The sequence below is a fragment of the Antechinus flavipes genome, chromosome 3 (genome assembly GCF_016432865.1).
Source record: "Antechinus flavipes isolate AdamAnt ecotype Samford, QLD, Australia chromosome 3, AdamAnt_v2, whole genome shotgun sequence".
NCBI lineage: Eukaryota > Metazoa > Chordata > Mammalia > Dasyuromorphia > Dasyuridae > Antechinus > Antechinus flavipes.
Window position 1 is genome coordinate 557,891,983 of NC_067400.1, and position 15,947 is coordinate 557,907,929.

Consider the following 15,947-nt stretch of genomic DNA (forward strand, 5'->3'; position numbering starts at 1 on the left):
TGGGAAAGCGATGGCCTTGAGTGGAGGAAGGAAAAAGAACAGGTACAATAGGTTGCTTTGTCAATTAAAGAGTAGCAAGGATCTAATTTTACACTTGTTCTTTCTTACCCAGAAGGGTGCAGGCTGCTTAACTCCCCCAGGAGCCTAGACTCTGAAGAATACTTTCATTCAGGGGTGTGCTGATAAATGTTTAATACCTGGCTCTCCAAAATATGTGTCGTTGATATATTGTTAAGTTTGATCTTCATTATTAATATTTTCTTAAGTCTGGATAATAAACAAAACAACAAATCAACCCCCAATTCGCAATATTCAGTAAATTCTGAGGTGTAAATACTCATCTGAATATTTAACAACCAGCTAGTTCTAACTACTCTTTTTGGGATTGATGTTTCCAAAGCACTCTCAGCAGATTGATGGGTACAGAATAGCCTTAAGGAGCCGACATAGCTCAGTTGCCCTCAGTGGTACCTTTTGAATAAATACTCGGTTGCTCACTAATTTTTCCTCTGTCTAATGGAGAGAAGAGTACTTGACAGGGGGACTCAGCCTGCTCAACAGGTTTTCGAACTGCCAGGTGGCACAAGATTAAGGCATAAGATAAGGGCTTTTTGTGAACATATAGAACTAGGAAAGGAGGTGTCTAAATATAGGGTTTTTTCCTGTAATCTTTGTGAACAAGTTGGGGAGGGATGAGGTTAGTTAATAGCATAGTTTAGTAAATTCAGAACTGGTTAAATGATTTTAAAGAATAGTCATTGGGAGAAGCTAGTTGGCGCAGTGGATAGAGCACCAGTCCTAAAGTCAGGAAGACCTGAGTTCAAATTTGACCTCAAACGCTTAACATTTCCTGGCTGTGTGATCCTAGCAAGTCATTTTAACCCCAATTGCCTCAGCAAAAAAAAAAAAAAAAAGCCATTAATATATTTAGGTCTAACTATAGGGAGGTCTCTAGAGGAGTGCTCTAGGAATCTATCCTTAGACCTAGCTTGTTTAAATACACAGAGACACATGTACATATACATATATGTGTGTATAGATATAACACATATGTATATATATATATATATGTCAATTATTTACATCAATGATTTACTTAAATATAAATATTAGGGGAGGGAGGGGCATTAAACTACACATAAGGATATTTATGGGGCCACATTTAATTAGAAAAACCACATAATAATGTTATTTATGTTTTATCATTTCTTTATCTTTGTTAAATGTTTTCCAATTATGTTTTTATTTAGTTCTGGCCAGACCCAGACCAGGAAGTATTGCAGGCTAGATGTCACCCATATATGACAATCTCTGATTTATGGCATGCTTAATAAATTTGCAGACTCAAGCAGCTGGAAAAGCTAACATGTTGGAAGACTCAGTTAGTACTTAGAGAGTTCTCAATAGACTAGAATAATATGCCAAATTTAGTAAGATTAAGTTTTTTTTTCAATTTAAAGTCCTGTACTTTCATCCCATGTCATAAATACAATACAATAAACACATACATAAATACAGTATCTGTCTGAAAAAAATCCACAGGGGAATCAAAAGAAATAAAAAGTGTCATATGGCAGAAAGGAAAAAAAACTAATATTAACTCAATCTGACACTGTATTAAGAGAGATCAGGTGAGAGTCCCACTGTTTTCTGTCTGTTGCACATCTATGGTACTGCATTCAATTCTGGCCACCACATATTAGGAAAATCATTAATAAACTGAGAAATGTCTAGAGGAGGAATACCAAGATGGTAAAGAATCTCAAAATCATGTGGTAATGGGATCATTTCAAGCAACTGATTATGTTTATTTTGGATAAGAAAAACTTAGAAAGCAGGTTATAGTTATTTTCAAATATCTGAATGATTATCATGGGCAGAAGGATTCTGCTATTCTGATGGACCCCAACACAGAAAACCAGGAGCAAAAAGTGAAATCTATGTAGGGAGATCAGTGAAATTTATCCTGTTCAGAATGTGGCATGCAAATCAATGATTCTATTGCTGGCAGATATGGAATAAGAGAAAGATAGATGATTTTGCTGTCTTCCTCTAACTCTTTAGTTCTTGACTCTGAGTTTATCTGCATATCAGTTATGGATGCTGAGGGAAACTTCAACGACTCAATATTCATGAAACTCCAGTGGAGTTTTTTGGCTAAAGTCTTTTTCTTTTCTTTTCTTTTTTTTTTTTTAAATAACTTTTTATTGATAGAACCCATGCCAGGGTAATTTTTTACAGCATTATCCCTTGCATTCACTTCTGTTCCGATTTTTCCCCTCTCTCCCTCCACTTCCTCCCCCAGATGGCAAGCAGTCCTTTACATGTTGAATAGGTTACAGTATATCCTAGATACAATATATGTGTGCAGAACCGAACAGTTTTCTTGTTGCACAGGGAGAATTGGATTCAGAAGGTATAAATAACCCGGGAAGAAAATAAAAAATGCAAACAGTTTATATTCATTTCTCAGTGTTCTTTCTTTGGGTGTAGCTGCTTCTGTCCATCCTTGATCAATTGAAACTGAATTAGCTCTCTTTATTGAAGAGATCCACTTCCATCAAGAATACATCCTCAAACAATATCGTTGTCGAAGTGTATAATGATCTCCCGGTTCTGCTCATTTCACTCAGCATCAGTTCATGTAAGTCTCGCCAGTCCTCTCTGTATTCATCCTGCTGGTCATTCCTTACAGAACAATAATATTCCATAACATTCATATACCACAATTTACCCAACCATTCTCCAATTGATGGGCATCCATTCATTTTCCAGCTTCTAGCCACTACAAACAGGGCTTGGCTAAAATCTTTAAACTGAATTGAAAGAAACAAATTGACCATGTAAGATTTAACTAAAGTTAAAGGGAATTTTCTGACCTGAGGTCATATAAACAAGTGGGATTAAAGACCAGGAAATTGGCACCATAAGAGTTAAATAAAAATAAAAATAAATGTAGTCTTAGCCTAAGGCATTCTTCTGGGTTTTGCTGGTTGCCTGATTAGGTTCAACAGAAATCAAAGTCATATGTATTTTTTTCTCCAATGTTTTATTGTTTTCTTTTTTTTTTCTGGTTATACATGTACACTAATTTTTTAATACAAATTTCTTTATGAATCATGTTGGGAGAGAAAAACCAGAACAAAGAGAAAAAAAGACAAGAAAAAAAAGACAAGAAAAAGGGAAAAAAGTGAACATAGTATGTGTTGATTTACATTTATTCTCATAGTTCTCTCTTTGGATGCAGATGGTGTTTTCTATCCAAAGTTTATTGGGATGGCCACAGATCAATGAAGTGATGAGAAGAACTGAGAAGATTATCACAGTTGATCATCACACAGTCTTGCTATTACAGTACTGTATTCCTGGTTCTATTTATTTCACTCAGCAGTCTTATGTAATTTCAAAAAAACTTTTGCTCTTCCTGGCCATGAAGGGAATTATAAATTGTTATTCCCCAGCAGATAGTAACAGGGAGCAAGTAGCAGAAAGTAGATAACCAACTAAGAGCTCAGTGGAGATAGCCATCAGAGAGCAGCATAGCAGCACTGGATATTACTTGATATATCCTGACTACATATGTCCCCATATGTACCAATTCATATGCCCTAGCTAAATGTGTTTCTGGCCTGCATGCACCTTATTGAATATTTCCTGGTCATATTTATTCTCTACATTCTCTTCGATGTGTGTACGCTAGCTACATGTGTTTTCTGAGTATATGGTAATGTGGTTATCTGTTGGAGAATTTATTCCATATGTAAAAAGGAAAATCTTTATTGTCACTTATTTGCTAAATTGCTAAATAAATGTCACTTGTCTTAACTAATGTAACCTTTCTGATTAGCTTAATAAAATGAAATATATCAGTGAGGATTCATAGTTATAGTTTTGAGTAGATGCAGACAAATATTCACAAAGTACTTCAAATCTAGGATATCAGCCAAAGATGCTCAGATGTGAGGGAAAGCTCAGTATGTTATAGTTGAAAAGAAAGAGATTTAATACGAGCTTAAGGAAAACATCCTAAAAATTAGAAATACCCCAAAGGGGAATGGGCTGCTTCACGAAGTTGAAAGTTGCCTCTACTTCTGGATGTCTTTAAGTAATCTTGCATATGTTATAGATAGGGTTTTTTCCAAGCATGAAAGATGGCTTCCGAGGTCTCTTCAGACTTAAAGAAAAACTAGAGTACTTCTGGAGGACAGCCAGGATGAAGAAGCCTGGAAATCATGTCATCTGACGTTCAATTTAAAAGACCCGATGATGTTCAACTTGGAGAAGAAAAAAATTAGGGGAGATATGATAGATATCCAAGTTTTTAAAGGCATGTTATGAAAAAATTAGGTTAAATTTGCTCTATTTGCTCCCAAACAGCAGAACAAGGAATACTAGGAATAAGTTATTGAGAAGATAATTTAGTTTTAATATAAGGATTTGTATCCTAGCTCTAACACTTATTAGCTGTGTGTCCTTGGATAGGACTTTTAACTTCTCTGCAGCTCGGTTTCTCCATCTGAAAATGAAGATAATAATCCTTTCCCAATTTATTCTATAGTTTGTTGGAAGGAAAGCACTTTGTAAATGCTGTAGAAATGTAAGCTAATATTGGGATGCCAATTAGAGTTCCCAAAGTGGAATGGGGTAACTTTGGGAGTTAGGGGGATCTATCTTACTAGAGGTCTTCAGGCAAATGCGCTTGCTGTGCCCCATATCTGGACACCTGGGAATGCAGGAATGGGGCACATTAAAGTGGGGAGGGGGATGCTCTGTCCAGTCACCTCTGCCTCTCAGCTTCCCATGCTTCCTTCAAAATCATCTCAGGGCCTACCTTCTGCAGAGGCTTTTCTTCCCCTTCCCCTTTGTCTTTCACCTACTCTGTAGCTCCTGGACATCTCCTCAACCTTTGATACTGTTGACCCCCGTTTCTCTTTGATACTCCCTTTTCTCCAACTTTTCAAGAACTGTTTTCTCCCATTTCTCATCCCACCAATGGAATCATACCTTCTCAGTTTCCTTTGTTGGATCCTCATTCATATCACACTCTCTAACCATAGACTTCCCATTGGGTTCTAAACTGGGTCTTCTTTTCTTCTATACTACACTTAATAATGTCATCAGTTCCCATGAATTTAATTGCTTAATGCTGATGATTCTCAAGGCTACCTATTCTGCCCTAACTTCTCAACTGGTCTCTAATCTTGCATATCCAATTGTCTTTCAGACATCTTGAACTGGATGTCCAACAAGCTATAGGGTAAATAGGGAAAGGATTATTATCTTCATTTTCAGATGGAGAAACTGAGTTGTAGAGAAGTTGACAATCTTATTCAAGGCCATACAAGCTAATAAGTGTTAGAGCTAGGATATAAATCCTTACATTAAAACTAAATTATCTTCTCAATAACTTACTCCCAGTATTCTTAGTTCTGCTTTTTAGGGACAAATAGAACAATAGAACAATATGTTCAAAACAGGATTTTTACCCCTAAGTCCTCCCTTTTTCCCTACTATTTCCTAAGATACACAACACCATCCTCAGGCTTACATCCTAGATGTCATCCTAAACTCCTTGCTATTTCTCATCCCCATATTCAATATTACTAAAGTCTGCAGGTTTCACACTTGTAGTATCTTATGAATGTGCTTCCTTCTTATCATTGACATTGCCACTATTCTGGTACAAGCCCTTATCACTTCACCTCTGGATTATTGCAATAGCCTGCTGGTGGGTCTGCCTGTCCTAAATCTCTTCCTCCTCTAATCCATCCTCAATTCAGACATTATAATGATTTCCTACATTCCTAAATTTGACCATATCTCCCCCCTACTTAATAAAGTCCAGTGGCTCCCTTTTGCCTTCAGGATCAAACACAAAATTCTCTGCTCTGCATTCAAAACCCATCATAACTGAGACTCCTCCCACCTTTTTAGTCTTCTTATACCTTATTCTATGACATATACTTTTTGATAAAGTGACATTGAACTCCTGGCTATTCCTTGAACAAGACACTCCATCTTTCTGCTCTAGGCATTTTCTCTGGTTGGTCTCCATGACTGCAAAGCTCTTCTTTCTTTTCACTTATTGATCCTAATTCTAGTGTCTTCCCTCTATTAATTATTTTCTATTTATTCTATGTATAAGTTGTTTATACATATTTATTTGCTTGTCTCCCAAGTTAGATTGTAAGCTCCTTGAAGACAGGGACTGTCTTTTTCCTCTCTTTGTATCCCTAGTGTTGAGCACTGTGACTGGCAACTATTGGAAAACTTAATAAACATTTATTGATTATATCTGCTGTATAACAAATTATTTACATGTTCTTTCCTCCTTGGAAACTTCCTGAGGGCAGGAAGTTTTTTTGCTTTTCTTCGTATCCCCAGGACTTTGTACAACATCAGGGCATGTTGTAAGCATTTAATGAATACTTGTTGATCAACATGTGATCATTTACTAGATGTATTATAGAGAGAACTCTTATTTAGGTCTGGTTTGGGCTACATTTTCTCTGCTCTTTCCATCTTGGCTATATAATCTGAGAAAAACCCCCATGATGTTCAGGCTGAAAGAGGAGGAGGGAAAAAAAGAGGGGGAGCGGGGAAAGCCAGAGTCCCCAAGGATAGTGAGAAAGTGTGGTATTATGCACAAAACATTAGTTCTTAACCTGAGGTCCATGGAGAGTAGTTTACGGATAGATTTTATAGAAGCTATGAACTTGAATGGGGAAAAATATATATCTTTATTTTCACTAAGCTCTAACTGAAATGTAGGATCTCCTTTAACTTTAAATATAGGCAATAATAATAATTCTAAGAGATGAGGTAGATACATGACACAAGGTCTGGAATTAGGAAGACCCGAGTTCAAAACCAACCTCAGATACTTTATAGTTGTGTGACTCTGGGCAAATCACAACTTTTATTTGCTTCAGTTTCCTCATCTGTAAAATGAGAAAAATAATAGTATCTGCCTCTCAGGATTGTTGTGAGGATAAATTAACTATTATTTGCAAAGTACTTTTCAAATCTTAAAGCACTAAGTATTAGTTGTTCTAAGAAAGGACTTCATAGACTTCATCAGACTGTCACACTGTCCATAACTCAAAAAAGATGAAGAACCACTGATTTAAAGGTAGATTTGCAATCAGAAAGTCCTGAGCTTCTGATGTTTACTCACGTGGGAGCTTGAGCACATCATTTCATCTGCAAACTTTCATTTACAAATAGAAAATAAAACACCCATAGTTCATACCTCACTGGGCTGCTGAGAAGTTTAAAAGAGATAATGTAAATAAAATGTTTCACAACATTTAAAGGACTATATAAATGTTAGTTATGATTGTTTGCAAAAAGAAACAGAAGAAGAGAGGAGACAGATATTCAGTCCTCTGATACTCCCCACTCCAGGACATCCTCACCCCAACACTCTTCACACTCCCACCCCCACCCCTTACCCCCACATCACACACACGTCCACACAATAAGCTAAATCAGCTAAAGGCTGACTTAGTTTATGAACCTTGAGCCAAGGGTCAGAGATCAACAGAGAAAGTACGGAGGAATAGGGGTAGAAATGAATCATTTCACCAAAAGGGCAGGATGCTCTTGATTTATATGAGAACTGAATCCATGGAAAGCTGAAGCTCCTACTGAGGGCAATCTTTTCATCTACTTTTTCCTTTCCTTCAGATTCCCTTTCCTTGGGTAGCAACACTCCCAATCTATCATCCTGCACACAAAAACACTGAATGCTATAGGAAAAAGAGCCCTTAACTAGAAATCAGGAGACTTGAGTTCTAATTTTAGCTCTTGCCTCTGACTAGCTATGTAATATTAAGTAAGCCTCATCCATTCTCTGTGCCTTAGTTTCCTTATTTGTAAAATGTATAATGTATATATTAAATGTATAATGAAGGAAGGAAGGAAAATATTTATGAAGTGCTTATTAGTAAGCAATAATAATAATTTCTGGCACTATGCTAAGCACCAGATATAAAAATGCAAAAAAGCAAGTGTATCCTCCCTCAAGGAATTTACATTCTAATATGGGAAGATAATATTTAGAGAGGACTAGTGGCCATCCAGGAGTATTTTGGACGGGAAAGTCAGGGGGATGGAGTCATAGGCAATTGATTAACTTGTCCGGGAATGGTAGTGTTGATTTGATTATTATTCTCAGAGGTGGTTTTGGAAGGGGGAGGGAATGAGGCAAGAGGGTAAGTGGGTATAGCATAAAGATAGCCGGGAAGTAGCATAGAGGATATGTTAAAATTTTGACTTTTTCTGGTCCTCCTAATCACCATCTTTCTTCTAGTTAGTGTAAAGAAACCAGAGCAAGAAGTAATATTACCAAGGGGAACATAGAGGACACTTACAAACTTTCCCAAAAAAGGAACATAATGGTGACTTGCAAACTGTATCATAAACTAAAAATCACATCCTGAGACTATGTGCTAAATAAGAGGAAGCCAGTTAGATCTAACTGTAAGACTACAACATAGTTAGCATTGGTCCTGCTAACCACAATGGTCTGTGAGCTTTAGATAAACTCCAGGTATCATTTATAGTAAGACCAAGAGAACACCAGATGTTCCTGATAACTTTGAGATGATATAGCTAATATAGCTACATTAATAGAATGAAGGAATTCAAAAGTGACATAGATAAGAGTTAAGTCTGTTCCTATCCAAACCCAATAGAAATAGGACTCCAAATTCCTTCCCCACAAGTATTATTTTTGAGAGTCCATGCTGCTAAAATGTTCTCAACTTTGATTCACTATTGTGTGACTCATCCCACCCCTTCCCCATTTTCTTCTCTTACAAGCCCACCTTCCTCCACCATCCTAGCTCCTTCCCCACACTGCCTTTGTAGCTGCCCCCTTACCATTTGTTTTTGTACAGTTTTATGTTTTTTCCCTGGTACCCTCTGTACCTTATTAAAGTGTATTTTTTAAAGCATTACTCTCAGCTGTCATCTTGGCAAGTATCCAAAGAGTCATATGTTCTTTGTCAGCCCCCTTTCCAGCTAGAGGAACTCCCTTGTGGATCCATTCCCTTATTCAATTAATAATTCCATACATTAATTAACAGTTTAGAGGGACTATTTCAGGAAAGATAAGATAAACGATTAGAAATATTTAAGCCCAAAATACATATTTTAGAAAAGTTAAATGATTTGAACAAAGTCACATAGCTACTTGATAACAGAGTAAGGACTAGAATATAGGTATCCCAACTTCATGTTCAGGGCTTTTTGGAGATTATATTCCATGATTCAATATAAGCAAATAAGGGCCTCTTATAACCAGTTACTAATCATTCCCCTGTGGTCATTTTATGATTAATCTAGTCCCAAGCGTATCTTTATAAAAATCTAAATTGGTCAATAGGCTCCCTATCCTACAGTATAGGTCTTTTCTTAGCACATCCTCTCCCCTTTTCTTCTTTATCAAAATCAGTTGGTACTGTTTCTCAGGAATCTTATTTTTGAGAGTTTTTTGACCATCTTGGAGAGGAGGAGGCTTTCTTTGAGAGCCTCCTATCATACAGATCCTACTTTTCCTTCCTTTCAATTCTTTGAAATATATTAGCCAGTAAATCTTGGGTGGTATTAGATAAAGGGAAATGAGGAATAGTGTTTACACTTTGCTCTGGGAATACTGATTCAGCTTCTCCAGGTCTCCAATGACTGGTTCCTTCTTGTTTGTCAAAATGAATTGCATTCAGTTCCCCCAAAAGTTTACTTTCTGAAAGATGAAATCTTCATTAAAGCAAGTCAATAATTTATCAGCAAATCTGCTGTTAACTAAGAGCCAATTTAACTAAATTCAACAACATACACTAAATAAATACTAAGTACAAAGCACCATGTACAGGACTGTCTCCAGAAGACATCTGGAGAGTTGAAATTCCTTGTCACTACCATATCCTATTTTTTCAACAAGCTTGTGATCTGTTTGATCCTTTAGGTCAGGTGTTCTATACAGTATTTCTACCAGAGCATTATTTCTCTTTCTCTTTCTATGAGCTTCACTTAAAAGCTCTTCATTTTTCTCTTCTCTTCTCTTCTCAGGTTTCTAGATTTCCATATATCTCTGTACCTCTTTGATATATTCAATGTAACTACTCCATTTCCAATTCTATTCCATTTATGAGAGACAAGGAAAGGGAAAAAACAAAAAGTATTCTAATATGTACTGTTAAGCATATAAAAATTAGATTTCAAATATTTGAGAAGTATAATAAATGAGATCCCATGACCTAGCTTCCAAAAAAATAATTTGGCTCAAGAGGGATGGAAAATGTGAACTAACTGAAAGCATGGTTAGCTGACTTCAGAACTATTTGCCTAGCTGAACTCAAAGTACTTATGAATGAATCAACCCCAATCTCATGAAAGAGCTCTAGCAGAGTATCTTAGGGGTCTGACTTTAACTCTGGGTTGCTTAGATATTTATCAATGACTGGAAGAAAGACATAGATGACATAATTATCAATTATGCAGATTACCCAAAGCAGGAGAGCTATCAGGTTGGGTGACAGTCAAGAGGCAAAGTAGTCTTGACAAGCTAGAATGATCAATTCAAGGTCATTTCTATATCATGGAAAGGTATCAGAGTAAGATTTTGCTAGAAGAGATGTAATCAGAACAAATATAAAGCATAACAGATTCAAAAAGTTAATTTTATGTGCACAAGATAGAAAAAAATACTAGTAGAGAAAGGTTCATATGGGAAGGATCACAAGGAGCGATTAACTCTTCAACACAAGAACAATAATTTCGTCAGCATGAACTCTACTCCCTCTGAGAATGTGGAGTAGCTCCTCCATTCTTCTTTGTGAAGAAAAAAATGCATTCCCTTCTGGTGGGTAATTTCTGAGAATTTATTCAGCTTGACCCGCAGAAAACAGATGCATATCCTGTTGCCAGGACCATGCTTGAAGCCTTTCCAAATTGGCAGACCTTGCCAAAACCTGAGCTTTTCCAGGGCAGCCTTTAAAAACCAAAGGCCAGCATCATACCACAAATAAGGAGGAGTCAGAGGAATTCAGGGCAGAAATACTAATAACAGGTTCCATTTTCTATTGTACTTCAGGTTTTGCAAAACACTCTTCTCCCCTTCCCAAAATGCTATGAGTTAATAATGGAAGTGAAATGACCTACCTCGGCTCACATACTTAGGAGTTAGAAGCCTGGGTCTTAACTAGATCTTCTGACCCAAATCTAGTAGTCTTTCTTCTACACTGTACTAACTTAATGGGGTCTACAGTATGACATGGGAACCATAAAAAGGCTAATGTTATTCAATGGTGCAATGAATTGGGTCTGGAGTCAGGAAGATTCATTTTCCTGGATTCAAATCTTGTTTGACACTATTTGTGTGACCTTGGGCAAGCCACTGTTTACCTCAGTTTCCTCATCTGCAAAATTTTATCAGTCGACGCCTCTATAATGTTCTTTTGATCTTGTTCTGTCTGGACTGCTATGCCCACTCCCTTGGCTTTGGATTCATTTTCCCCAAACCTAGATCATTTTCTCCTTCCTAGATGAGTCATTCAGATGCTCTGACCTTTGGATAGCGTTTCCAGTTGCAGAGCTCTCTCCCCAGTTTTGTTGACATTCTAAAGGTGGACACAGTACAATCTTGCTTCACTCCAGACAAAAACAAACAGTATCTCCTGGACTTGCCAAGTGTAGGTTTCTGTCCGTTAGGTCTGTCCTTCCCAAGAGAAGCTGAGGGGTTGATGGCCAAGAATTCTGTGAGTCCCCCACAACTGAGTCAAAACCTTATGGAAAAGGAATACTTTGCTCTGGAAGATGGTAGAGTTGGCTGCTCTTCCTACCCCCAGTACAGCATGGTCTATTCCCAGGAAGCTGGAGGACCTCACTGGATTTTTTGAGCAAATAGTCCTTTTATGGACCTTCACTTAGGGGGATTTCCCATAGCTCAGAACAAGGTAGCCTTCCTGGCATCCTTCTTAATGAGCCAGGCTCCCTATTGGACTGCCCTTTACTTTAGAGGGAATGACCTTTCACTTAGTTTACACAATTAAGATTTACCAAGTGTTCTCAACCAAATAATTCTGAGAGATTTTTACAGGGGTTTTATTTATTTATTTTATTTTACAAATAAAAATACTGAGGTTCATAGAAATTTAATGACTTACCCAATGAGTAAAACAATCTAGTTTCAGAGCTGGATGGGGACCTCGGAGGCCATCCAGTCAACCTACTTATTTTATAAATGAAGACACAGATCCAGAGAGGATATATGATGTGTCCAAGCTTATAACCAATTAAGTGATGGAGCCAGGATTCAAATTTGAACCCAGGTCTTCTGACTTCAGTACTGGGTCAGTGAAACTCTCTTGTCCTTCTTGCCAGTTCTATTATGTGGTAGAATTTCATGTATTGTATTCTCTTTTCCGAGTGGTAACTGGAAAGCAAACAGATGTTTTCACATCTCAAGTAAGCTGTAGTCACTTAGTTAAACTGATAATGATCTCTTAACTCCTCTCCTTCTCCCCTCTCTCATGTTTTGTTGTTATTATTGCTGTCATTTAGTTGTTTCAGTTGTGTCCCACTCTTCATTATCCCATTTGGAGTTTGCTTGACAAAGATACCAAAATGTTTTCTGATTTACCATTTCCTTCTCTAGCTCATTTTATAGATGAGGAAATGGAAGCAATGGGATTAAATGATTTGCCCAAGGGTACATAGCTAGTAAGGTCTGAAGTCAAACTTGAAGTCAAGTCCTCCTGACACTCAAAACCCTGTGTTCTATCTACTGCACCAAGTCCTTTCTACATTGACTTGAAAATGAATTTCATCCAAAATAAAAGAAAAGTGAAGGAAGAGGTCATTGCTCTCTCCACATCTTGTCCAAATTTCTTTATTATATATCTCTCAAAAACAAATTGAATGGAGCAGCTAGGTGGTGCAGTGGATAGAGCACCAGCCCTGAAGTCAGAAGGACCTGAGTTCAAATCTAGCCTCAGACACTTAACACTTCCTAGCTGTGTGACCCTGGGCAAGTGGCTTAACCCCAATTGCCTTGGGGGTGGGGGGGTGAGGTGCAGGGAAAAATCTATCTAGTTTTGGTATTGTCTTTCTGTCTCTCCACATACATTTATAGACCACTGAAAAGGAAGGAAGAAATCACAAGCAATTTGGGAAATAGATACGGAACTTCAGCTATCTAGAAAGATACCTTGAAAAATGGAGGAATTTAACAGATTCTTTATTTGGTGATTTCATTCATTCTTTAAAAGGCAGAAGATGCATCAAGGGAAAATATATGTCTGACCTTAATTCTTATCAACAAAGAGTAATTCATTACTAAAGCAGAAATGTTTAAGAAAAAACCCTTTGGGGGAGGATTTTGGGAAGATGGAGGAGTAGGTTGGTAAATTTCAAGCTTTCCACAAATAGAACAAATTTATGACTCAGGTTGAACATAGATTGGTGAAAAATCAAGAACACTTAGGGCAGAAAAGGGGTTCTCCTGATATAATCATAGAAATTTTGAAGAAAGACGAGATAATCTGGAAAACAGACTGGGAGCCTAGGATTAACACATGTGAAGTGCAAACATCTTTGGGCTAGCTCCATCAAAACACTAAGTGGGAAGCCCTGAGGCTAGGTGGGTGAGCCTGGAGCCTCAGCAGAACCACAGAAACTTTCACTTCTTGGACTGTTTGTGGAGTCCAGGTCTGAATCTGGGAAGACTGGGGGAACCTGGTCTGATTAGTCTCATCCAGCTGTGGATGAGAAAGAACCAACACTTGGTGAGTGCAGAGTCATTAGGGGAGGGATGCTGCTGTCTGTGGGCACTTGCTGGAGGGTGGAGCTCTTAGTCAGGGGGGAGAGCTGAAGTAAATCCAGAGGCACCATCTCCCCACCCCATGATAAGAAATGCTTACACTAATACCTTTGTTAAAAAAAGGAACACACAAAGAAAGACACCCACCACAGAAACATATGGGAACAGAAAAGATCAAGGTTCATCTTCAGAGGAGGACACTGAAATAAAAAAGGCTTCTGCCCCAAAGAATAATGTGAAATGACTCCCTGCCCAAAGAGATTTTATAGAACTCAACAAAAGAATTTAAAAATCAAATGAGAGACATTGAGGAAAAACTAAAAAAACAACAACTAAAAACCATCCAAGAAGAACAAGAAGATTATGGAGGGAAAAAGTTAACCAACTAGAAAAGGAGATAGAGTCTCAAAGATAAAAATAACTCTTTGAAAATTAGAATTAGGCAAGGGGAAGCCAGTGGAGCTATGAGAGATCAAGAAATAACAAAACAGATAATAAAGAATGAAAGAATAGAACAGAATGTGAAACATCTTAGAAGAAAAACCACAGATCTGGAAAGCAGATCAAGAAGAGAAAATATAAGCATAAGTGGACTGCTTGAAAGTTATGGCCAAAAAAAGGACCTGGAAATAGTAATTCAAGAAATAATCCAACAAAATTGTCCTGGAATGATAGAATATGAGGGGAAAGTAGAAATAGAAAAAAATCCATCGATTACCACCTCAACAAGATCCTTTGTGGAAAACACATGGGAACATTATTGCCAAATTTTGAAACCCACAGAAGAAAGAGGAAATTTTACAAGAAACAAGAAAAAAAATTCAAATATGCTGGAGCTACAATTAGAATGTACAGAACTTATCAGCAGCCACAATAAAAGACTGTAAGTCCTGGAATCATATCTACCTACAATCAAAAGAACTAGGCCTGTGGTCAAAAATATCACATTCAGCAAAATTATCTTTAAAATTGAACAAGAAAAAATGGACAAGTTCAATGAACTTGCAGATTTTCGGGACTTTCTATCAACCAAACCAAATGGACAAATTGTTTTGTTTACATGGGAAATAAATACCATATGTTTAAGATTGACATCAACAATAGGGCAGCTCAAAAGAAAGATTAGAGCAGATTTAAATTAAAGTAGTAATTATGTAATACAAATAAGATGCAGAGGAAGAATAGTGCAGAGGTACTAAAGGGAGGAGGAAGACTCATAGTTCTGAAAACCTATTCATATCAGGAATGGGTTCAATAAGCAACACTCCATATATACCATGAAGGCTATATACCCTCCAAAATCTATAAAGAAAGAAAAGGGGAAGGATGGGCAGACATGGAAGTAAAGAGCAAGGGAAGAAGACAAGGAAGGGATCCTTCGGGGGGGGGGGGGGGGGGGGGGAGGAGGGGGAAGTTAAGTAATAGCAAAGCAAGTTAGGAGCATAATTAAAGCAAAGAGTCAGCAGGGATAGGAAAGATATGTGTGTTTGTGTATGTGTATGTATATATCTATAAATCTGTACATAAAAAATCCTTTCTTAACTATAGCCTGCTTGGAGGTGGGAGTGAGGATGTGAAAGAGGGAAAAAAGAATAAAGTAAAAAAGATTCAGCAGAGAACAAGAGAAAAATTTACAAAGAAGAAAATATGGACACTTATGAATATAATTTTTCCTACTAATACATACATATATATATGCTTTTTTGATCTGATAGTTTGTTGTTTTATATTTTGAATGCCTCCTGATGTTCTGCTGGGCACATGATAATGTTCTCTTTTGTTTTGTTTTGTATTTCTTTTCTGTTGTTCTTTTTTCTTATTCTGTTTTTTTTTTTAATAAAATAAATTTTAAAAGAAAAAAGTAACTTTTTTGGTTACTTTGGTAACCTTTGGTAACAAGTGACCATTTTAAATTTGAATCTGTGATACAAATGGCAAGGAAAGCTCTGATTTTCATCCTGGATTTAGTGGGGACTAACTTTTAAATTTTCATGAAAAGGGGATGTGGAAATGAAGGCCTCAAAGTGATATGGAAGTCAGACCAAGAGACACTGGAAGTTCTCAGGAATGAAATTCTGAGGCTTTGAGTAGAATTCCCCAATAAATATATGATAAAAGGAAT